Source organism: Dioscorea cayenensis, chromosome 1, assembly GCF_009730915.1.
Source record: "Dioscorea cayenensis subsp. rotundata cultivar TDr96_F1 chromosome 1, TDr96_F1_v2_PseudoChromosome.rev07_lg8_w22 25.fasta, whole genome shotgun sequence".
Taxonomy (NCBI): domain Eukaryota; kingdom Viridiplantae; phylum Streptophyta; class Magnoliopsida; order Dioscoreales; family Dioscoreaceae; genus Dioscorea; species Dioscorea cayenensis.
Genome location: NC_052471.1, coordinates 16854113 through 16879807, shown reverse-complemented (window position 1 = coordinate 16879807; position 25695 = coordinate 16854113). Strand labels below are relative to the sequence as shown.

At 43.1% G+C, this 25695-nt stretch overlaps 1 non-coding gene across 1 annotated transcript; it reads right to left on the bottom strand.

Moving 5' to 3' along the window:
* Window positions 1-22376: 22376 nt before the first annotated feature.
* LOC120268455 lies at window positions 22377-22483 on the bottom strand. The gene has a single exon (XR_005538947.1). It is a non-coding gene; the product is annotated as a small nucleolar RNA R71 (small nucleolar RNA).
* Between the last annotated feature and the right edge of the window lie 3212 nt (window positions 22484-25695).

Genomic DNA, 25695 nt, shown 5'->3' with positions numbered 1-25695 from the left:
AAATGTGAGTGCCTTTGTGCCCCTCCAACCCATGTAATTGCTTGAGCGCATGGAGGTTGGCACACATTTACGTATCTTCGATCACAAAAAAGGGACACACTATAAAAAATGAGGAAAGGCAATCGATAGAAATTGGGGCACCCGGACATTGCTCACCCTAGGACTATTGTTTCAAGTGCAAGACCAACTATTATATTTCTCAACTAATGCTTAATGAATTGTGGAAACCCTAAAACACGCCGTCCCAAACCTATGGTCAACCACGACTAACCCTACACTATGCCTCAATAGAGAAATCGCTCAGTCTTGACACCTCACACTATATAAGATTGCTTAAAGCTATAGGGAGTCCAAGTGATAAACCCCATTCCCTAATATAGATCTAACCCTTTGGTCGAGGCGAAAGACCCCTAGTCACAATTAAGCCCCAGATACTAAGGATTACTTCAATGCTTCACTCTATTGTTTGCGCAATGAAGCCCCAGCGGAATTCGTCTCTTAGTACTTCACTCTATTGTGACCGCAAAGAACTCTTGGAATGCGGAGGTAGGTTAAATCACACTGGAGGGGAAATGGGATGTTCCGCTAACTCTCGACTCACCCTTTCGACACTCTCCAATCTTGCTTTGTCTAACCCTAATGGTGTGTCACTCACTCACAAGAATTACCAATGTAGGCTCTCAACCCTAGTGTCACTCTAAAGGAAATCCCATTCAACAAGCATTCAAGATTAGAACTCAATTAAAGACATCAATTAAAGAAACATAATAGAAATGTCAAATAAATAAAATCATCCTAGGGTTTACAAGTCCAAGTACCCAATAGGGGTTTATCTCTCCATGGAGCAAGATACAATCAATAATGAAATCATAAATAAAAGCATGCAATCCATAAGCTAAACCTCCTTTTACACTAATATGTGTGTTTTTATGTTACTTTTATGCAAGTAGGGTTGTGAGGCCGAGTATGAAGAAAATAGGCCAATGTGGATCATAATGCACCAATTTTGGAGGAAATCTTGCTAAGGTTCAAACGCGAAGACATAGGTCAGGTGTGAGATGCTAGAGTGTGTGCTAACCTCCTCGTATTCGAGTGGGTACATCCCTTTGGAGGGGCACAAAGGCAGTCACACTCGAGCATTCCGACTTATGCACATAGAACAAGAGCTCCATCAACTTATCCATCGGTGAAGAAGCAAACCGATCCACGGCATAAACGTGTGCCCGTTTGGGTTACCGCGACTTTAAATAGGCTGGAATCAGGCATCCACATAGGCATGTGGAATTTTTGCACACCCGTGTGAATCTATAGGAATTGATTTTTCAGCAGCTTGTAAACAGTAACTACTACAGTGATTAGCTATGGTTGCCTCCTACAATACTCTACCAAACTACTCCCGAATCCACACTTTCATCGAGGTCACTTAAATGGGCACACATCCATGCAGTAGATCGTATTGCATTTTCAATAAAATCACAAGTTGAACATATGAGTGTGACTGCCTTTGTGCCCTTCAAATTTGCATGTTCATTCGAGCACGACGGAGGTTGGCACACATTCTTATGTCTTTGAGCACAACTTGTGTCTTCACGTTTGTTCACTCCAAGGTTTCATCAACAAAGTGCATTCACGATCTACTTTGGCTGCTTTCTTCCACTATTATCTCCATAACCCTATATACACATGATAAGTGCTTGTGTGATATGAATGCGAAGCATTCTTTCCTTATGTTGAGCATTACTTTTCTCGGGTTTTTACATTAATATGTGTGTTTTTATGTTACTTTTATGCAGGTAGGGTTGTGAAACCAATTATGAAGGAAAGAAGCCAACGTGGATCACAACGCACCGATTTTGGAGGAAATCTTGCTAAGGTTCAAACGCGAAGACATAGGTCAGGCGTGAGATGCTAGAGTGTGTGGCAACCTCCTCGTATTCGAGTGGGTACATCTATTTGGAGGGGCACAAAGGCAGTCACACTCGAGCATTCCGACTTATGCCCATAGAACAAGATCTCCATCAACTTATCCGTCATTGAAGAAGCAAAGTGATCCACGGCATAAACGTGTGCCCGTTTATGTTACCTCGATGAAAAGTGGATTCGGGAGTATTTTATGTTCACAGCCGCCCGAAAATGATAGTTTCAAAGAATCCACACGGGCGTGGGGAAATTACCCACGTCCGTGTGGAAATTCCGCACGGGGCCGTGGAGCATCCACGGCCGTGTAGTCGCCCAATTCCAGCCTTATTTAAAGCCGATTCAGCCCCAATTTTTGGTATTCTTTTCTCCATCTTTTCCCCAACTTGCGAGAGGGCTTCCGCTAGGGTTTTGAGGGGTATTGGCTAGGTTTTTGGAGAGGTTCTATGGCTCCGATATCGCGTGTTGTTTGGAAGAAGGTTATTGGGAGAGCTTTCGTCGGCACCGATCCGGCGAGGTGTATCCTTGGCCGGACAAAGGATCCCTTGCGACGAGTAAAGACTTTCCACAAGACCATCGACACGACCATCGAGGGGGTTTCTTTATGGATTCATTGCTTTTACATTCTATTTCTTTGATTGTACTTAGCTCCATGGAGAGCTAAACCCCTAGTGGGTACTTGGGTGATTGTGAACCCTAGGATGTATTCATTTCTTTGAACTTCTTTATTATGCTTTCAATAAATTGATGTTTATTGTGAGTTCCAACTTTGAATGCTTGATTGTATGAACATTTCCCCTAGAGTGACACTAGGGTTGAGAGTTCTTGTTGGTAACCTTGTGAGTGAGTGACACGCCACGAGCGTTAGACAAAGCTAGGTTGGAGAGGGTTGAGAGGGTGAGTCGAGAGGTACAGGAGCGCCCCCTTTCCCCTCCGACATGATAGATTCTACCTCCGTTCCTCGAGTTCTTTGCGGCCATAATAGAGTGAATTGTCTAAGGGATGAATCTCCACTGGGGCTTAGTTGCGCGTGCAACGGAGTGAAGCGTTGAGGGGATCTTAGTATCTAGGGCTTAATTGTGGTTAGGACCTTCCGCCTGGACCAATGGGTTAGGTCTACAATTAGGAAGAGATTTTTCACCTGGAATCCCTAGAGCTCATTGCAACTTTATTCGAGTGCGAGGTGTTGAGATTGTTCGATTTATCCATACGATCCGTATACGGCCCGTATCTCATGGGGGTATAAATACTGACTTTTAGGGCAGAACAAGGGACTTTTTCTGGGCATATTTTGAGAGACCACTTGAGAGGCTTTGGGTGACCTTGGGAAGGAGAAAAAGGCCAACGAAGCTAAGAGATCATTCAAGGCCAAGGTCCAAGACTCTTAAGGCAAGAAGGCAACATCATTCAAGGGGAGATCTACCACGATTTGAAGGAAGGAGACCCGCGGCTAAAGGAAGCGTCATTAAACATTCCTTTGGCCTGGAAAGCGTCATAAGACACAATTTATACCTCCTCCTCCACTATGTCATCTAGGGAGTGTCATTTATGCTTTTCTTTTGTGTTTCACTTGATTGTATTGCTTGTTGTGGGATGATGACACACTAGACCCCCAAGGCCACTGGGTGTTGGTGAACCTTGGGGGGTTTTATCATGTATTTTGGATGATTACTTGTTAATTCCAAGCTTGTGTAATTTTGAGATTTAATCCATTGTTTTCATGCTTAGTGCTACACTAAGGAGAAATCCGTAGCTCTTTTATGAGTGTTGCATGTAGATGTGACTTGCTCGCATGTATTAGATTATGAATGGATTAGAAGGGGATACTTGTATCATCACACCGAGAAATTGGGTGTTGGTAGCCTTTCATGTTAGGTTAAGCCGAAGAAGAGTAGGTTTACTCCCATTTGAGATTTCCTTGTGCTTAATGCAATCGTAGGAATGTGGATTTGGAAGAAATTCCTATCTATGTTCGTATGGGATTAGGGTTTAATCGCCGAGAAATTGGGGTTGTCCTAATCTAGAAATCTCTTGCTCCATTTTACCCTTGCATCTTTTAATCATCATCCATGTTTCATGATAACTCCTCAAGGGGATCCACATCCATAGGCCTTTGCATTGCATTGAATTTCTTGCTTGCTCATTGTTTGCTCTCTCTAATTTGTTGGAAATCTTGTTTTAGTTTTAATTGCTTCTATTAGAGTAAATTCCATCACTTGAGATTTTAGGCTAGATAATAGTTCTAAGAAGGAGTAATAGGAGATCCTTAGCCCCGAGGAATACGATCCTCGTGTCTTCACACGAGGTATTACTTGGCGATCCCGTACACTTCCGTGGAAGCAATGAAAATATTGGCGCCGTTTCCGGGGAATCTATAAGGAATTCTAGGAAACTTTTTTAGATTATTACTCTAGCCATTTCATTCTTTACTCATTTTTTTAGTTATTTTTCTTTTCCTTTGATCTTAATAATTGAATTCATTCTCTATTCCTTTCTGTATAGTTCATTGATAAGTGCTTGTGCGATATGAATGCGAAGCATTCATTCCTTATGTTGAGCATTACTTTTCTCAGGTTTTTACACTAATATGTGTGTTTTTATGTTACTTTCGTGCAGGTAGGGTTGTGAGGCCAAGTATGAAGGAAAGAAGCCAATGTGGATTACAATGCACCGATTTTGGAGGAAATCTTGCTAAGGTTCAAACGAGAAGACATAGGTCGATGTGAGATGCTAGAGTGTGTGCCATCCTCCTCGTATTCGAGTTGGCACTTCCATTTGGAGGGGCACAAAGGCAGTCACACTCGAGCATTCTGACTTATGCACATAGAACAAGAGTTTCACCAACGTGTCTATCATTGAAGATGCAAGTGATCCACGACGTGAACGTGTGCCCGTCTACGTTACTCCGATGAAAAGTATGGATTCGGGAAGCAATTCAGGTCGAATAATGTAGTAGAGCACTGTAGCAACACGGTAGAAAGTACTGTAGCAACAATGTTCATAGCCGGCCGAGAAAACAGGAGTTCAGAGGATCAACATGGGCATGTGGAAATTATCCACCCCCATGTGGAAATTCCCCACGGGCGCGTGAAGCATCCACGCAAATGTAGTCGCTCGATTCCAGCCCTATTTAAAGCCGAATCAGCCCCGATTTTAGTATTCTTTTCTCCATCGTTTCCCCTAACTTGAGAGAGGGCTTCGACTAGGGTTTCGAGGGGTATTGGCCATGGTTTTGGAGAGGTTCTATGGCTCCTACATCGTCATTCCTTAGGAAGAAGGTTGGTAGGGGAGCTTCCATCGAGGCGTATCCTATACCAGACGAGGGAATCGTTAGACGACGAGTAGAGGACTTTCCACAAGACCATCAACACTACTATCGAGGTGGTTTCTTTATTGATTCATTGCTTTTACATTCTATTTCTTTGATTGTACTTAGCTCCATGGAGAGCTAATCCCCTAATGGGTACTCGGGTATTATGAACCCTAGGATGTATTTGTTTCTTTGAACCTCTTTATTATGCTTTCAATAAATTGATGTTTATTGTGAGTTCCAACCTTGAATGCTTGATTGTATGAACATTTCCCCTAGAGTGACACTAGGGTTGAGAGTTTTTGTTGGTAACCTTGTGAGTGAGTGACACACCACGAGTGTTAGACAAAGCTAGGTTGGAGAGGATTGAGACGGTGAGTCAAGAGGTACAGGAGCGTCCCCATTCCCCTCCGGCGTGATAGATTCTACCTCCGTTCCTCGAGTTCTTTGCGGCTATAATAGAGTGAATGGTCTAAGGGATGAACTTCCGCTGGGGCTTAGTTACCCGTGCAACGGAGTGAAGCGTTGAGGTGAACTTAGTATCTAAGGCTCAATTGTGGTTAGGGACCTTCCACCTAGACCAAAGGGTTGGGTCTATATTAAGGAAGAGATTTATCACTTGGAATCCTTGGAGCTCATTGCAACTCTATGCGACTGCGAGGTGTTGAGATTGTTCGATTTCTCCTATGGGACATGTATAGAGTTAGGCATAGTTGACCTTAGATTTGGGACTATGTAATTAAGGATGTCCACGACTCACCATTGTATTGATTAGGTAGCATAATAGAGGGTTCTTGCACTTGAAATAATTATCCTAGGTTGAGCATTATCCGGGTACCCCATCTTTATCGATTGCCTTACCCCCTTCTTTACTTTTGCTCTCTTACTTGTTGCTTTTACTATTGAGAATTGAATCATTGTCACACTCATTATCATTGATCTTTTACATAGCTAAGAATCGAATTAAGTATTTTTTATTCCCTACTCCCTGTGGATTCGATACCCGCTCACCCGGGATTATTACTTAGACAAACCCGTGCACTTGCGGGATATACGCAAGGGGACCTTGTCATTCATCTCGTGAGTGCAACATGGCAAATCCGAACATCAAGTTGGAAGGTTACGTACACAGATTTGAAGGTTGGATTAATTGGCAGACTCATCAATATTTTTCACACCCTCCAAACAACTATTTATCCACACTTCTACTATCAGGGGATTCTAGCATATCTTATGATGGTGGCAGCTGGTACACAGTATTTGAGACCTTTATGGAAAGTGGAACACCATCAGTGAGAGGAGGAAGCGAATAACCAATTGAACAGTTTGTTTTGACTACCAAGGACCAACAGTCTGCTACCATGAATCCCATCCAGGAGGACCGTGCTGAAATGGGCCAGGTGTTAGCAAAGGTACAGGAGTCTGACTTGGGTCATCAGTATGGGCAACATGAAGGTCTAGGATACGATGCCGAATGTTTTGAGATTCTTGTCCATGGTACAGACAACAGTCCCGATGAGAGTGAAGGGTCCGAACAGGGTGATGGGCTATGAAATAGAGGTTTGATGCCGTCAACAGAGGAAGCACCAGATTTGGAGTTGAAAACACTACATGAGCACCTTGAGTATATCTTTTTGGGAGAGGGTGCACAACTTCCAGTCATCATCTCTTCAGACCTAACAGTTGAGCAAAAGAATGGATTTGTGGATGTGCTAAAAAGGCACAAGAGAGTGATTTCTCGGAAGATTGCTGACATAAAAGGATAAACCCCTCTGTTTGCACTCACAAAATTCTAATGACAGATGAACACAGACCCAAAGCCTTGCCGCAAAGAAGACTCAATCCAAATATGAAGGAAGTGGTTCAGGGCAGAAATCATCATGCTTCTCGATGCGGGCATTATCTACCCGATATCAGACAGTGAGTAGGTAAGCCCCGTGCAAGTCGTTCCATAGAAGGGGGGAATGACTGTGGTCACCAATGAAAAAAATGAGTTAATCCCAACTCATACAACTACCGGGTGGAGGGTATGCATCGACTATAGAAAATTGAATGATGCCACACGAAAAGATCATTTTTCCCTACTATTCACTGACCAGATGCCGGAGAGACTAGCTGGACATGCGTACTATTGATTTCTGGATGGGTTCTCTACTTATTTCCAAATTCTCATCGCCCTCGAAGATCAGGAGAAGACTATGTTCACTTATCCGTATGGGATATTTGCTTATCGCCGCATGTCTTTCAGGCTATGTAATGCCCCGGCTACCTTTCAGAGATGCATGACGGCCATTTTTGAGGACATGGTGGAAGATTTTATGGAAGTGTTCATGGATGATTTTTCCGTCTTTGGTGATTCATTCGATATGTGGCTCAAGAACCTTGAGCGGGTCCTCATTCGATGTGAAGAGACTAATCTTGTGCTAAGTTGGGAGAAATGCCATTTCATGGTCTAAGAGGGAATAGTCTTGGGTTACAAAATTTCAAAAGAAGGAATTGAGGTCGACAAGGCAAAGATTTCCACAATCGAAAAATTACCACCTCCAAATTCTGTGAAGGCCATAAGAAGTTTTTTGGGACATGCTGGATTCTATAGAAGATTCATCAAAGATTTTTCTAAAATTGCTAGACCGCTGACAAGGTTGTTGGAAAAGGATGTCTCATTCGAGTTTGATAATGATTGCTTGATGTCCTTTATTGCACTCAAGGAGAAACTAATTCAAGCACCCATCATGGTCGCCCCAGATTGGGACTCCCAATTCGAATTGATGTGTGATGCGAGTGACTTTGCAGTTGTGATAGTGCTTGGTCAGCGGAGAGACAAACATTTACATCCCATTTACTATGCAAGCAAGACTCTAACAGGAGCCCAAGAGAATTACACTATGACTGAGAATGAATTACTTGTTGTGGTATTTGCCTTTGATAAATTCTGGTCATATTTTATTCTTTCTAAAGTGGTGGTGTACACTGATCATTCAGCTTTGAGGTACTTATTTAGCAAATCAGATGCCAAACCAAGTTTGATAAGGTGGGTCTATTACTTCAAGAATTTGAACTTGAGATTAAGGAGAAGCAGGGAGCAGAGAATCTTGCAGCTGATCATTTATCCCATTTAGAGAGCTCTGGCACTGAAACTATAAGAGAAAAAGATATCAATGACTCATTCCTTGAAGAACACTTGTATAAAATCCAGGTAGTAGAAGAGCAGGAACCATCCTGGTTTGCCGATTTTGCTAATTACTTGGTCGGTGGGGTCATCCCGAAATGGTTTTACATATCAACAAAGGAAGAAATTTTTTTTAGACCTTAAGCACTACATATGGGAGGATCCATACCTATAAAGAGTTTGTTCCGATCAGGTTGCTTGAAGATGTGTTTCTAGGGCAAAGGGTCTAAGAATTTTAAGGTATTGCCACTCAGGACCCATTGGTGGCCATTATGATGCAAATTAAACAACAAAGAAAATTCTTGATGCAGGTTTCTATTGGCCATCGGTATTCCAAGACACCCAGAAATTCATTCAAGCTTGTGATAGATATCAGCAGGTCAGCAACATATCTCGCCAGGACGAGATGCCCCAAAATTGGAACTAAGCCTGTGAAGTTTTTGATGTGTGGTGGATTGATTTTATGGGACCCTTTCGAGCTCCCATAGATATAAGTTCATACTCGTGGCAGTCGATTATGTGTCTAAATGGGTGGAGGCTCAAGCCTTGCAAACAAATAATGCGAGGGTGGTCGTGAAATTGTTAAATAAATTTTTTTCCAGGTTCGGTGCACCACATGCAATCATTAGCGATAGGGGCACTCATTTCTGTAATGCCCAATTTGCAAAAATTTTGAAGCGCTATGGAGTCTCTCATAAAATGGCAACACTATACCATCCACAAACTAGTGGGCAAGTAGAAGTATCCAACAGGGACTTAAAGCGAATTTTTGAGATAACTGTATCTCAGAACCGAAGATATTGGGCAGAACATCTAGATGACGCCCTCTGGGCCTACTGAACAGCTTACAAGACTCCTATTGGAATCACTCCGTATAGGCTAGTTTATGGAAAATCTTGTCATTTACCTGTTGAGCTTGAGCATAAAGCGTATTGGGCTATTAAGTTTCTAAATCTCGATTCTTCTCTTGCAGGTTGCAAGAGAACACTCCAACTTAATGAACTTGACGAGTGGCGCTCCACGGCATATGAGAGTTCAAAGCTCTATAAAGAAAAAGTAAAAGAGTACCACGACAAACGCATCAAGCACTCTAAACAATTTCATGAGGGAGATCAAGTCCTACTGTTCAAATCTAGGTTGAAATTATTTCCAAGGAAATTAAGATTACGTTGGTCAGGTCCATACACGGTCACTAAAGTCTTCCCACATGGAGCGATTGAGGTAACCCACCCGGAAAACGGCACTTTTAAGGTCAATGGGCAACGATTGAAATTATACTTTAATAACAACATTACAAGAGACATTGGGGGTGGCTTTAAACTCTTTGAACCCCCATGAGGTAAGGAATGAGGTATGTCAGGCTCATGACGTTAAACATGCTCTTCTTGGGAGGCAACCCAAGCATTCGGGGGTGTTTTCTTACATTTTTCGTATTCTAGATCTTAGTTCATTTCAATTTTTCGTATTTCTTAGACTTGTTTTATCTTTGAATAAGCTCATGCTCACACACTTGGCACATTGTTCTCATTGTTCTTAATTGTGGTGTATTTGTGCAACTTCTTGTGAAACTTATATTTTGGTGTCATTTCATGTGCTAGATCGTTGTTTTATTCATTTTATTCATTTTTGGAGAAGTCTTTGAACTTGCTATTTCATTTTTACATCATTTGGAGAAGGATTTTGAAGTTTTGAGTGAATTTAAAAGTCATACGGCCATCCTAGGCTGTATGGATACCGTCTGTGATGAATATAGAGCCGATCCAGTGGCTCTGTGCCATCACAGACGGCCCCCATACGGCTCCGTATGGGGGCCGTCTGTTATGCACCAGGATTCTCGGCTGAGAAAGGCCTCTCGGCCCATACGGCCCCCATATGGGGCCCTGACACCTCTAAATATGCGTGTAAAGAGCAAGTGCACGGGTGTCAAAGTAATAATACCCCGTTGAGAGGGTAGTCGAATCCTCAGGGAATAGTGCTTAGAACCACCAAGATTGCTATTTAACTAGAATGAAAATATGTTGAAAGTGATGTGGAAACAAACTCAATGCAAATAAAAATAAGGAAGCCGCAAGTAAAAGATAGGAAAGGCAATCGACGATAAATGGGGTACCCGGATATTGTTCCACCTAGGACAATCATTTCAAGTGCAAGGACCCTCAATTATGCTTCCTAATCAATGCAAGTGAGTCGTGGAAATACTTAATTACATAGTCCCAAATCTAAGGTTAACTATGTCTAACTCTATACATGTCCCGGAGGAGAGATTGAATAACCTCTCAACCTCGCACTCGCATAGAATTGCAATAAGTTCTAGGGATTCCAAGTGATAAATCTCCTCCTAATTGTAGACCTAACCCTTTGATCCAGGAGGAAGGTCCCTAACCACAATTAAGCACTAGATACTAAGATCACTTCTGCGCTTCACTCCGTTGCACCTGCAACTAAGCCCCAGCGGAAGGTCATCCCTTAGACCATTCACTCTATTGTGGTTGTAAAGAACTCGAGGAATGGAGGTAGAAACTAACACATCGGAGGGGAAAGGGAACGCTCCTGTACCTCTTGACTCACCCTCTCAACCCTCTCTAACCTAGTTTTGTCTAACACTCGTGGTGTGCCACTCACTCACAAGGTTACCAACAAGAACTCTCAACCCTAGTGTCACTCTACGGGAGTATTCACACACTCAAGCATTCAAAGTTGGAACTCACTATATACATCAATTAATTGAAAGCATAACAAAGAGATTCAATGAAACGAATACATCCTAGGGTTGAAAAATACCCAAGTACCCACTAGAGGTTTAGCTCTCCATGGAGCAAAATACAATAGATAATGAAATCAAAAGTATAGAGATGCAATCCATGAATGAAACCCCCCTTGTCTTCGTGTCGAAGGTCTTGTTGATGGGCCACGTCTTCTTCAAAGGTCCCCACATCAAACCTAGGGCACACCTCGCCGGATCAGTGCCGAAGAAAACTCCGCCAATAGCTCTCTTCTGAAGGAAACAAGCTGTCGAAGTCCATCAAACCTCTCCAAACCCTATCCGCCATTGCCTGCAAAGATGGGGAAAGGTGGAAGAAAAGATAGGGGAAAAGATCACTGAAATCGGGGCTGAATCGGCTTTAAATAGGGCTGGAATCGAGGATCCACACGCCCCTATGGATTTTTCACACAGGCGTGTGGAATTTCCACACGCCCGTGTGGATTCTCTGTTCTGCAGTTTTCTCATCCGACTATGAACATTGCTACTACAGTACTTACTGCAGTGCTCTACTACATTATCCATCCTGAGATACTTCCCAAATCCATACTTTCATCAAGGTAATGCAAACGGCACACGTTCACGTCGTGGATCACTTTGCTTCTTCAATGATGGAAAAGTTGGTGGAGATCTTGTTCTATATGCATAAGTCGGAATGCTTGAGTATGACTACCCTTGTGCCCCTCAAAATGGTTATGCAAACTCAAATACGAGAAGGTTGGCACACACTCTAGCATCTCACACCCGACCTATGTCTTCGCGTTTGAACCTTATCAAGATTTCCTCCAAAATCGGTGCATTATGATCCACATTGGCTTCTTTCCTTCATAATCGGCCTCACAACCCTACCTGTATAAAAGTAACATAAAAACACACATATTAGTGTAAAACCCGAGAAAGTTAATGCTTAACATAAGGAAAGAATGCTTCGCATTCATATCGGACAAGCACTTATCAGGGCCGTATTGGGCCGTAAGGGGCGGGCCTGCCCCATATAACCCCCCCTCTTCTCTCTCTCTCTTCCATTCTTTTCTTTTCTCTCTTTTTCCACCGATTTTCTCTCTTCTTCCTCCCTCATTTCTTGGCCGAATTTCCTAATTTTTTCTCCTAAAACTTCTCCCAATCCATTGGAGACTTTGATCTAGTGGTTTCCCTCAAGGTTAAAGCTTGTTTTCTCAAGATTTCATCGGTATGCTTTCTCAATGCCCTAGTTTTATCTTTTTCATTTTGTGGGCATTCTTGGAGATTTTGTGAGGAATTTCTCTAGTATTATGCTTGGTTTGGATGATGTGAATGTCATGGATGAATTGTCATTCAAATTTATGTAAAATTTTTTCGATTCTATGAATATAGGGGAAACTCTTGCCACTTTAATAGTGACCATACAGCCCCCATACGGCCATATGACCTCAAAAATTTTATTTTTCATTTGTTTCCTCTATCTTTTGCATTTTATTTTTATTTATCTTGTATCCCTATGAGCTTGAACAAGGTTGTCTTCATTGTAGGGATGCCTCATTCTAAAAGACTCGCCTCCAAGCGCCCAAGAACCACCGCACCCTCATCTACACCCGATAAACCCATCTTCAAGTTAGCCCATCATCGAGAGAGATATGATAGATTGAAGTCAAAACCATTTGGGCATTGTGCTATATTGATTGGGGGCTTGTGGAGAACCTTGGTATAGCAAACCGGTCAAGGAGTAGTTATCACATAATTGTTGGGACAAGCTTTTTGCCATCAATGAGCCAACCTTTCGCCAATTAACCTTGGAGGTTATGAGTATATTGAGGCATGACAAGATGGACAATCCACGTGGGATAGGAAATGTATCACCATCCGTTTTCAAGCTTTTGGGAAAAAGCGTACTATGCACCACTTGGACTTTGCTAAGTTGATTGCTTCCCCGCAACTGTACAGGATCGCCAAGTAATACCTCGCGTGAAGACACGAGGATCGTATTCCACGGGGCTAAGGATCTCCTATTACTCTTTCTCGAGCTATTATCTAGCCTAAGATATCAAGTGATGGATTTTCACTCTACTAAATGTAATTAAAGCTAAAACGAGATTATGACCAAATTAGAGAGAACAAGCAATAAGCAAGCAAGAAAATCAATGAGGTGCAAAGGCCTATGGATGAGGATCCCCTTGAGGGGTTATCACGCAACATCGATGATGATCTAAAGATGCAAGGGTAAAATGGACCATAAGATTCCAATATTAGAACAACCCCAATTTCTCGGCGATTGAACCCTAATCCCATACGAACATGGATAGGAATTTCTTCCAAATCCACATTCCTACGATTGCATTGAGTACGAGGAAATCTCACTTAGGATTAAACCTACTCTTCTTCGGATTAAACCTACATGGAGGGCTACCAAACACCCGATTTCTCGGCGTGATTATACAAGCATCCCCTTTTAATCCATTCATGACCTAATACATGCGAGCAAGTTACATCTACATGCATCATTCATAAAAGAGCTACGAATTTCTCTTTAGTGTAGCACTTAGCATGAAAACAATGGATTAAATCTCAAAATTACCCAAGCATGGAATTAACAAGTTGTCATCCAACATACATGATAAAACCCCCCAAGGTTCAACAACAACCGGTGGCCTTCGGGGTCTAGTGTGTCATCATCCCACAACAAGCAATACAAACAAACAAAACATGAAACAAAAGCATAAACGACACTCCCTAGATGAAATGGTGAAGGAGGAGGTGAAGAATGTGCCAAATGACACTTTCCCCGCCAAAGGAGTGCCAAATGACGCTTCCTCTAGCCGAGGGTCTCCTTCCTTCAAATCGTGGTAAATCTCCCCTTGAATGATGTTGCCTTCTTGCCTTGAGAGTCTTGGACCTTGGGCTTGAATGATCTTCTAGCTTCCTTGATCTTCTTCTCCTTCCCAAGGTCGCCCAAAATCTCCCAAGTGATCTCCCCAAAGTCGGCCAAGAAAAAGGTCCAAACCTAAAAGTCCCATTTTTTTCCGCCCTAAAAGTTGGTATTTATACCCCCCGAGGCATACGCGTCATATGGGGGTCGTAAGTCGATAGCACCCAAAAACCCTAGATTCAGTAATCCATACGGGTGCATATGGCCCCCATACATCGATAGTATAGAAATCAGGGCAGACACTCCAAAAACAATCCACTGCTATAGTAGCATACGGCCCCCTACATCGGGTAGTATGGGTGGGTAGTATGAAATTCTTGTTTTTCTCTTTTCGCCCAAATGATATCTTTTTGTTCTCCATGGCTTCCTTATGCCCCTACAAAGCAAATAATAGACGATTAAGTGCAAAACGGGCATCAAACCCTCACAAAATACATGCTAAGTGAATACGATATATACATGAAAAACATCTACATTTAGACACTTATCAAATATCCCCACATTCTAAGCATTGCTTGTCCCCAAGCAAACAACTCATGAAAAACAAAGAGATCGAGAAGTGGCTAAATGCATTACCTCGGCATCAAGTAAATATAAGACTCCAAAAGCAATTTACAATGATACATAGATGTTGAGTAAGTGAATCTTATATCCTACCTCCAAAAGCATAATAAAAATATCATATCTCACACTTTATATGTCTGTGCCGTGTAAGTGAATCTTATATCTCATATGCCCTGATCTTGTCTAGCCTATGGACTTCAATTGGTACAGCTCTAGATGCTAATCACTCCACTTACAAAGAATACTAAGTCTTAAACTACTAAGTCCTACTTCAATGGCCAAATAAGATCCTTCTAAATCTATAGCTCGAAACTAAATCCACTTTCATCTCAAAACCTTTGGTAGATACTCACATAGATCACTAGAGTTTTTATTTTCATTTCATCATTCATTTCTTTTCTTTTTTTTTCTTTTTTCTCAAGTCCAACTAACGTAGACTGCAATAACATCATTTTGAAATCTTTCTGAAGGGTGCACATGCTGGTTAGGCACAAGAGCCACCCAACTACTCGATTACAGTCTACATAGACGCATTCATGCTTCAGAAGCAGAGGAATACTGACATAGACTCTTTTTTTTTCCTTTTTTTTTCTTTTCTTTTTTATTCATTTCATTTTTTTTATTTTTATTTTTTCACATTCACCCTAGATCACATCCTCAGAGTACTCTACATGACACAAAACTAGGATTAGATCAACAAGACCTAGAAGTTCTTAAGAGTCCATTGAAGGAAAGAACTTAATGTTCTAAGGCCAAGTACTCAAAGTAGTGTGTTATGCATACAAGAGAGTTAGAGAGTAGTCACATTGGCTATTCCCAGGGCATCGACAAAAAAAATCAGTGCACATGACAATACTAGGGATAAATCAGCATTCAATAAAGCATAGAAACAAGTAACTCACATCAGTCATTAGTCCAAGCTAAAAGATTCTTACAAGAATGAACAAAGCCATCATAGGTAACACTAGCATGTAGCAAATGATCCTAAAACATGAAATACACCCATCCCTCATTACTTTAGTGTTGTACATTGCCCTCAATGTACACTAATCATGAAAAATATGCAAGATGAAGCAATGCAAATAATAAAGGAGGGTGAAAATGAACTCCTCAGTTCAACTTGTGCTCGTCGTGAGGTAGGACGTGAGAAAATGTGTGGTGAGCAATACATGTCCCGCCCGCCCTCCATTAACACCAGGAAAGCCCACCAAATTCCCTTAATGCCCTGTGAGGCAAAAAGGGTACATCATCATTCCACAAAGATTTAAAAATAAAAGCACAAGGGGAAAACTAGAGAGTAGTAAAAAAAAACACAAAGATGAAAATAAACAACACAAGTCGGTAGGGTAGAACCATGCCAACTTAACAAAATACAAAACAAATCAAGCAAAAGTAAACAATATTTGTCCAAGCTCCAACAAGCTGCTACTCATCACAATCAGGTGCTGGTGGTGGTGGCATGGCGGTAGAAGAAGTGGCTACAGTGTGCGAGGATGAACCACAGTAGGAAGTGATGAAACGATGAAGATCTGCCTCGAGTCGACGCTGTCCCGCAATGATCTGGTAAAGCTAGCCACGAATCTCATGCTGCTCCTGATGTACAGCCCGAACCTCACCCTCAAACCCCCTCAGTCTCATGTCAAAGTCAGGTAAAGATGTAGCGCCGGGGGTAGAAACAGGCGCACCCTCAGGGTCTAACTATGTGTGCTCAGTATGTCACTGACTAGACTCACCAGTAGCCTGGTGGCGTGTGGGTCTGCCACATGCGACCATCAAGCCTATCGCCCGTATGTGGGTTGGTCCGAGGGGTACTGTACCTCCTACAACGGTCATGCCTCACGTCTGCTCAAGTAAACCCATGCCACAGATCAATCTAGTCACATAGGGCCCAATAAATATAGCTCCCAATCATGTATACGAGCCCTGGTGAAGAAATGCATCGGCAACAAGGTGGCCAAGGTGAGTAGGGCGTCGCTCGAAGATGCCATACATCGTATAAATATCGGCTTGAGTCACAACCCCCTTGCTATCGGTCCGGCCCCAAATGGATCGAGCAATCAAAGCATGAATGAATCTGTGTGTCGGGTCAATCATGCGCGAGGCCTTTCGTATTTGATCATCACCGGCCAAAGTTGCCCAATAGTTGCTTCGTCCCACTCCACTTGAGAGATCAAGCTTAAGACGCTTATCGAGCATGGAGTTGATAAACTCATCATCATAAATCCCCAAGTACTTGGCAAAATCCAAGTGGTGCATAGTACGCTTCCGTCTAAAAGCTTGAAAATGGATGGTGATAATTTTCCTATTCCACACAGAATCTAAATCTTGTTGTGCCTCAAATGTACTCAAAACCTCCAAGGTTAATTGACGAAAGGTTGGCTCTTTTATGGCAAAAATCTTGTCCCAACAATTTTTTGATAGCCATTCCCTTACTTGACTTGCAATCCCAAGGTTCTCCACAAGTCCCCACTCAAGGTAGCACAATGTTCCAAATGGTTTTGAATTCAGTCGATCATATCTCTCTCGATGATGGGATAACTTGAAGATGGGCTCATCGGGTGTAGAGGAGGGCCCGGTGGTCCTTGGGCGCTTGGAGGCGAGCCGTTGTGTTAGGCATCCCTACAATGAAGATAAACTTTGTTCAAGCTCATAGGGATACAAGATAAAGCAAATAAAATGCTAGAGGTAGAGGAAACACATTAAAAAACAAATTTTTAAGGTCATACGGCCGTATGTTGGCCGTATGGTCACTATTCATGCGGCAAGAGTCTCCCCTATATTCAAACATCGAAAATTTTTTACATAAAATTGAAGGAAAATTCATCCATGACATTCACATCATTCAAACCAAGCAAAATGCTAAAGAAATCCCAAACAAAATCTCCAAGAATGCCCAAGAAATGAGAAAGATAAAACTAGGGCATAGAAAAAGCATACCGATGAAATCTTGAGAAAACAAGCTTTAAACATGGGGAAAACCACTAGATCGACGTCTCAAATGAATGAGGAGAATATTTAGGAGGAAAAATGAGGAGATTTGGCCAAGAAATGAGTGAGAAAGAAGAGAGAAAATCGGTGGAAAAAGAGAGAAAAGAAGAGAATGGAAGAAAGAGACAGAGAGAGAGAGAGACAGAGATTATATGGGGGGGGGCCGACCCATACGGCACCCATACGGCCCCGTATGGGGGCCGTATGGGCCAAGAGGCCCTCTCGGCCGAGGGGGCCTCCCATCGCGGACGGCCCCGTATAGGGGCCGTATGGGGGATCGTCTATGACGGCACAGAGCCTCTGTGCTCGTCTCAGACGGCCACTATACGGCCCAGTAAGGCCGTATAACCATTAAAACCAATTAAAACTTCGAAAACCTGCCCCAAATGATGAAAAAAATGATATAGCAAGCCCGAAGACTCCTCCAAAAATGAGTGAATTGAATAAAACGACGATCTAGTGCATGAATTAACACCTAAATATGAGTTTCTCAAAAAGTTACACAAACATACCACAATTAAAACGATGAGAGCACTACGCCAAGTGTGTGAGCATGAACTTATTCAAAAGTAAAACAATTCTAAGAAATACAAGAATTGAAATGAACTAAGACCTAGAATACGAAAAATGCAAGCAAACACCACCGAACACTTGGGTTGCCTCCCAAGAAGCGCTTGTTTAACGTCACGAGCCTGACGTACCTCATTCCTTACCTCATGGGGGTTCAAAGAGTTTGATGCCACCCCCGGTTTCCTTTATAGCATTGTTATTAAAGTAAAATTTTAATCGTTGCCCATTGACCTTAAAAGTACCATTTTCCTGGTGGGTTACTGATAAGTGATTGAGTAGACATATTTTTATATGTGTTTTACATACATTGAGCATCATTTTTACCATGGTTTATGTCTCATATTGTGTATTTGGTGTTCTTTTATGCATATAGGTTGTGAATGCCTTAAAGAGTAAAAAGGAAGCAAAGATGGGCTATAAAGACATAATGTTGGGAGTTCTTGTTCAATTCAAGGACCAAGACACGAGAGGAGTTCATAAACGTGGAGATGTGTGCCAACTTACAAGAAGATTCAAGTCAATTCAGTAGTTGGAAGGGCACAAAGGCAGCCACATCTTCATGTTCTTTCTCTTTGTGAAGATTACAAGACCTCTCAAAGATACGTCGATGAAGAAAAGTTTTATAGCCTACCACATGGACGTGTGCCCGGACATGTGGCCTCAAGAGAAGAGTGTTTAGACCGTGTTTTGTGAAAAGACTGTAGTGATTTCACTATAGCAGTGCTGTAGCAAATTACTGTTTACGCACCCGTGTGGAAATTCCCGCAGCCCACGCGGCCGCGTGGAAAATCCAGACGGGCGCGTGAGGGCACGTGATAGGCGCGATCTAAGGCCTATAAATAGTCATTTTGTCCTATTATTTCTCATCTTTTGTGCGGCTCTTGAGGGGTGAGATGGCTAGGTTTTGGAGAGGAGGTCTTTGCGGCTTTGGAGGCGCTTCATCACTAACTTTAATCGATTCCTCCTCTGTCATAGCATCAAGAAAGCCACCGGTGAACCTAGCTTCGGAGTGGGTCCTTCAAGACGTCTAAGCTCTCCATCAAGGCCATCAGTTCATATATAAGGGGGTTTATTTCTATGGTTTTAATGTACTTTCATTCATTGATGGTGTGTTTTCTATGTTGCTCCATGGAAAGCTAAAACCCTAGAGGCTATTTGGGATTGTAAACCCTAGGATTCTCATCTTTTGTGCGGCTCTTGAGGGGTGAGACGGCTAGGGTTTGGAGAGGAGGTCTTTGCGGCTTTGGAGGCGCTTCATCACCAACTTTGATCGATTCCTCCTCCGTCATAGCATCAAGGAAGCCACCGGTGAACCTAGCTTCGCAGTGGGTCCTTCAAGATTTCGAAGCTCTCCATCAAGGCCATCGGTTCATATATAAGGGGTTTATTTCTATGGTTTTAACGTACTTTCATTCATTGATGGTGTGTTTTGTATGTTGCTCCATGGAGAGCTAAAACCCTAGAGGGTATTTGGGTTTGTGAACCCTAGGATTCTCATCTTTTGTGGATTTGCTTAGTGTTTCTATTTAATCCGAGTTTGATTAAGTTTTAATCTCATATTCTCATTGCTTGCTTGTTTAATTAATTCTTGTTGTTTATTGGATTTGCATGATTTGTTACTTTGATGTGAGAGAGGTCTCCATTAGAGTTAGAACTTTGATAAGTGCTTGTGCGATATGAATGCGAAGTGTTAATTCCTTATGTTGAGCATTACTTTTCTCAGGTTTTTACACTAATATGTGTGTTTTTATGTTACTTTTATGTAGGTAGGGTTGTGAGGCCGAGTATTAAGGAAATAGGCCAATGTGGATCATAATGCACCTATTTTGGAGGAAATCTTGCTAAGGGTCAAACGTGAAGACATAGGTCAGGTGTGAGATGCTAGAGTGTGTGCCAACCTCCTCGCATTCGACTGAGCACAACCATTTGGAGGGGCACAAAGGCAGTCACACTCGAGCATTCTGACTTATGCACATAAGAACAAGAGCTCCACCAACATGTATATCATTAAAGAAGCAAGTGATCCATGACGTAAACGTGTGCCCATTTGCGTTACCCCGATGAATATATGGAATTGGGAAGTTATTCAGGTCGAAGACTGTAGCAGAGCACTGCACCAACACTTTAGAATGGACTGTAGCAGCACTGTTCATAGCCGGCCGAGAAATCAGAGAAACAGAGAATCCACACGGCCGTGTGGAAATTCCGCACGGGCGCGTGTACCGCCCACGCCCGTGGAGTCGCCCGATTCCGGCCCTATTTAAAGCCGATTCATCCCCGATTTTGGTATCTTTTTCTCCAACTTTTTCCCAACTTGCGAGAGGGCTTCAGCTAGGGTTTTGATGGGTATTGGCTATGTTTTTGGAGAGGTTCTACGGCTCTGACATCGCGCGTCGTTTGGAAGAAGGTTATTGGGAGAGCGTTCATCGGCATCGATCCAGCGAGGTGTATCCTAGGCCGGACAAAGGATCCCTTGCGACGAGTAGAGGACTCTCAACAAGACCATCGACACGACCATCGAGGGGGTTTCTTTATGGATTCATTGCTTTTACATTCTATTTCTTTGATTGTACTTAGCTCCATGGAGAGCTAAACCCCTACTAGGTACTTGGGTGATTGTGAACAATAGGATGTATTCGTTTCTTTGAACTTCTTTATTATGCTTTCAATAAATTGATGTTTATTGTGAGTTCCAACCTTGAATGCTTGATTGTATGAACATTTCCCCTAGAGTGACACTAGGGTTGAGAGTTCTTGTTGGTAACCTTGTGAGTGAGTGACACACCACGAGCGTTAGACAAAGCTAGGTTGGAGAGGGTTGAGAGGGTGAGTCGAGAGGTACAAGAGCGTCCCCTTTCCCCTCCGACGTGATAGATTCTACCTCCGTTCCTCGAGTTCTTTACGGCCATAATAGAGTGAATGGTCTAAGGGATGAATCTCCGCTGGGGTTTAGTTGCGCGTGCAACGGAGTGAAGTGTTGAGGGGATCTTAGTATCTAGGGCTTAATTGTGGTTAGGGACCTTAATCCTGGACCAAAGTGTTAGGTCCGTAATTAGGAAGAGATTTATCACCTGGAATCCCTAGAGCTCATTGCAACTTTATTCGAGTGCGAGGTTGAGAGGTTATTTAATCTCTCCTCCGGGGCATAAATAGAGTTAGGCATAGTTGACCTTAGATTTGGGACTATGTATGTAAGAATTTCCACGACTCACCATTGCATTGATTAGGAAGCATAATAGAGAGTTCTTGCACTTGAAGCGATTATCCTAAGTGAAGCATCATCCGAGTACCCCATCTTTATCGATTGCCTTACCTCCTCCTTACTTTTGCTCTCTTACTTGTTGCTTTTAATTGTTGAGAATTGAATCATTGTCACACTTATCATTGTTGATATTCCACATAGCTAAGAATCGAATTAAGTGTCTTTACTCCCTACTCCCTGTGGATTCGATACCCGCTCACCAGGGATTATTACTTTGACAAACCGTGCACTTGCGGGATATACGCAAGGTAATCTTGTCAAGTTTTTGGCACCGTTGCCGGGGAGCTAGGCGTTTAGAGATACTTTGCACTTTGTTTTCTTAGCTATTTCACCACACATTCTAATTCATATCTTCTTATTCTATCATCGTTCTAATTGTCTTTTTCTTTCTTTTTGGTGCGGCTCCAGGTTATGACCCGAGGGAATCCATCAATATTGATTGAAGGAGACCCTGATCTTGAACGTACACTTAGAAGAAAAGGGAAAGAACCTGTGCAAGAACAGCATAATCCAGCTGATTTGGAAGTAGAAGGATCTGAAAACATGGCAGAACAAAATGAGCAACAACGAACACTATCTGATTATGCCAGACCTTCAGTGTTGGGGACATAATCGAGTATTGTGCATCCCCCAATTACAGCTCAAAACTTCTAGCTAAAGCCGGCATTCATCCATATGCTGCAGCAGTCCGCACAATTCAACGGTTTCGCTGATGAGGATCCAAACAGTCACACAGAGAGCTTCCTCGAGGTGTGCGACATGCTGAAGATAAATGGTGTCACGGATGATGCCATCAAATTGAGAGCCTTGGCATTTTCCTTAAAGGGGATAACAAAGCAGTGGCTACACTCATTACCTAGAGCATCAATCACTACATGGGAGGAGATGGTAGAAGCTTTTCTAGCCTGTTATTTCCCTCCTGAAAAATCAGCAAAGCTTAGGAATGAGATCTCATCCTTTGTGCAGTTGGAATTGGAGTCTCTATTTGAGAAATGGGTAAGGTTCAAGGAACTCCTGCGAAAGTGTCTGCAACACGGATTCCTGGAGTGGATGATTGTTCAAACCTTCTACAATGGTTTGAACCCAAGTACAAGGCAACTCTTGGATGCGGCGGCAGGAGGTACCTTAGTTAGCAAGACCCCCGATGAGGCTCATCAATTGATTAAGGAAATGGGGTTAAATAGCTGTCAGTGGAACGCTAGGGAGAAGAAAAAGGTGGCCGGTCTCCATAAAATTGATGCGGTAACTTCATCGGCGGCCCAAGTGGAGAGTTTGAGTAAGAAGCTAGATCTTATAGATTCGAATAGAGTTGCGGCCATGACCAATTGCACCGGTTGTGATGGAGGACATGCTCCCTCCGATTGCCCAATCGTCATTGGTGATGCTTCTTCAGTTGAGGACGTTGACTTTGTAGGTAATGGCATGAGACCTCAAGGGAACCCATACAGCAACACCTACAATTCAGGTTGGAAGAATCATCCTAATTTTTCATGGAGTAATCAAGGACCAAAGAAGACCATGGGGCCATCGGGTTTCCAACAACAACAACAACAAGCCCCTCAAGTGGAAAATAGAATTTCAGGCTTGGAAACCCGAATGAAGGATTTGGAGAAGCACTTGGCTAGATTTGTTCAATCGGCGAATACAAGGTTTGAATCAGTCGAGGCTACACTTCGCAACCACACCGCCTCTTTGTACAATCTTGAAAATCAGGTGGGGCAAATTGCGAAGTCTCTCTCCGAAAGGCCACATGGAAGTTTACCAAGCAACATGGAAACCAATCCTAGAGAACATGTGAAGGCGATCACTTTGAGAAGTGGTCGTGAGGTTGAAGGGAGGCTTCCGAGTGAGAAGCCGAAAGAACACGCACCCGAGGTCGTAGAGGTTGAGAAGGGAGCAAACAAAGAGAAAGAGGTGGCACCCCCATCTTTTAAGCCAAGAATCCCTTATCCCTCTAGATTGAAGAATGACCAAGGAGATGAACAATATAAGAAGTTCCTGAGTTTGTTCAAGCAACTCCACATCAACATTCCTTTTGTTGAGGCATTGGCTCAAATGCTATGCGAAGTTCCTGAAAGACCTATTGACCAACAAGAGGAAATTGGAGGAGAGTGCTTCAGTGGTGCTTGATGCTTCATGCTCGCCGGTGTTGCAAAAGAACATGCCGAACAAGAAGAAAGACCCTGGAAGCTTCATCATTCCGTGTAACATCAGCAACTTAGGTGAGGAAATGGCATTGGCAGATTCAGGGGCGAGCATCAACGTCATGCCATATACTTTCTTCCAAAAGCTAGGCTTGGGTGAGCCTAGGCCTACTCGGATGACTATACAATTGGCGGACCGAACGGTACGACATCTGAGAGGCATCATTGAAGACGTGCTTGTCAAGTTGGACAAGTACATTTTTCCAGTTGACTTTGTAGTGCTAGATGTCGATGAGGATGCAGATGTACCCTTGATACTTGGGAGACCGTTCTTGCAGATTTCCAAAGCATTGATTGACATCGACGGCGGAGAGCTGACATTGAGAGTTGGAGATGACAAGCTCACATACTGCCTTGCTGAAGCCATGCGGCATTCTCTTGATTTCGATGACAGTTTATATTTTTTAGACACTACTTATGAGCTTGTTGATGAATATGTGCAGGAAAAGTTCAACCCGGATCCATATGAAGGTTTGTTCGACCAAGAGGAGAGAAATGAAGAAGTAATGATGCTTGGTTCCACTGGAGAAGAAACATCTACCTCGGGGATCTTGAAGAAGGTGCTCCGGAAAATGAAGAGGGCTCAGAGACGCCACCGAAAATGCTCCAAGATTGTTGGAGATGTACATGAACCAAGGAAGTTGGACGAACCATTGCTAGGTGGTCCGAAGCCTGAGAGTACACCCTCTACCCTCAAGAGATTTTGCTCATCATGCTTTCAAGCCATGGGTAAGAGGGCAACCTTCATTTTTGAACCCCCGTGAGTTAAGAAAGATACGTCAAGCTTAGTGACGTTAAACAAGCACTTCTTGGGAGGCAACCCAAGTGTTTATTGTTCTCGCACCTTTTAGTTTAGTTTGTTTTCATGAATAAACTGTTAAGTGTTGGTGTTTCAATTTTTAAGTGCTTGTGCTGCGACTTTGTTGTGGGATTTTTAAAAAGTATTCATTGTGTGTTTTGTTGAGAGTTGGCAAAGTCGAGTTGTTTGAGTTCTATTTCATGTTTTTATCTGGTAAATTTTGCATAATATAGCAGGCTCTGAGTGTGTAAACATGTTCAGAATAGTTCTGCAGAGCCTGCAGGTTTTTCTAAGTCATCCAGAGAAAACACACGGGCGTGTGGAATTTCCACACGCCCATTGGTGTATACTGCGAGCTCATCCAGAGAACGCACAAGGGCGTGCGGCTGCCCCTGTGAACGACCATGCAGTGAGCGCGGGCGCACGTGGGTACTTCCGCACGGGCGTGTGAATTCCTCGCAGTTGGGCGATTTTTCCCGAGAGCACAAAGGGGCGTGGACTCGCCACTGTGGGTGACCTTGTGAACCACACACGGGAGTGGGTAATTTCCGCACACCCGTGCGAAACTCTGTAGGTTGCTCCCTCCATCCCGAGAAAACACAGGGGCGTGCGGCTACCCCTGTGAGTTGGGCATGTGAATGTCCACGCCCGTGTGGAATTTCCGCACGGGCGTGTGGATGACTTGATATTATTCTCGGATGACCAGGGAAGCCATAGGGGCGTGCGTTTGCCCCTGTGGGTCTGGCGCACGGGCGTGGATATTTTCCGCACGCCCATGTGAGATCGTTCTAACTCAGTGAGAGTTTTTCCCGAGAGGGCACAGGGGCGTGCATACGCCCCTGTGGAGCTTTTGAAGTGAGGCACACGGCGTGGGGAATTCCCACACGCCAGTGTGGATGCACAGAACGCCAAAAGTCATGAGTTCTGTTTAAAAGAGGATGGTTCCTCTCCCTCTTCACGACTCCTTTTCAATTGAAAACACTCTCACAGTACTCTTCGAGTCCATAGCGCCAGTTTGGTGGGATTTTAGCGAAGTTTTCTGGCCGGCTCTTCATTTTCTTACTTCTCCTCGTTGGTAAATCCCTTTTCATCATCTTCTTCATAAATTCATGATTTTTATCGATTAATCTGGTTAATAATGCTTCATTTCTTCAATTGGAACAATGATTTATGTTTAGGACGAAGTTAGAAGTATTATTAAGTTGTATTTTTGGATTGTTGATGCGTGGCCGTGCGGTTCTCACGCCCC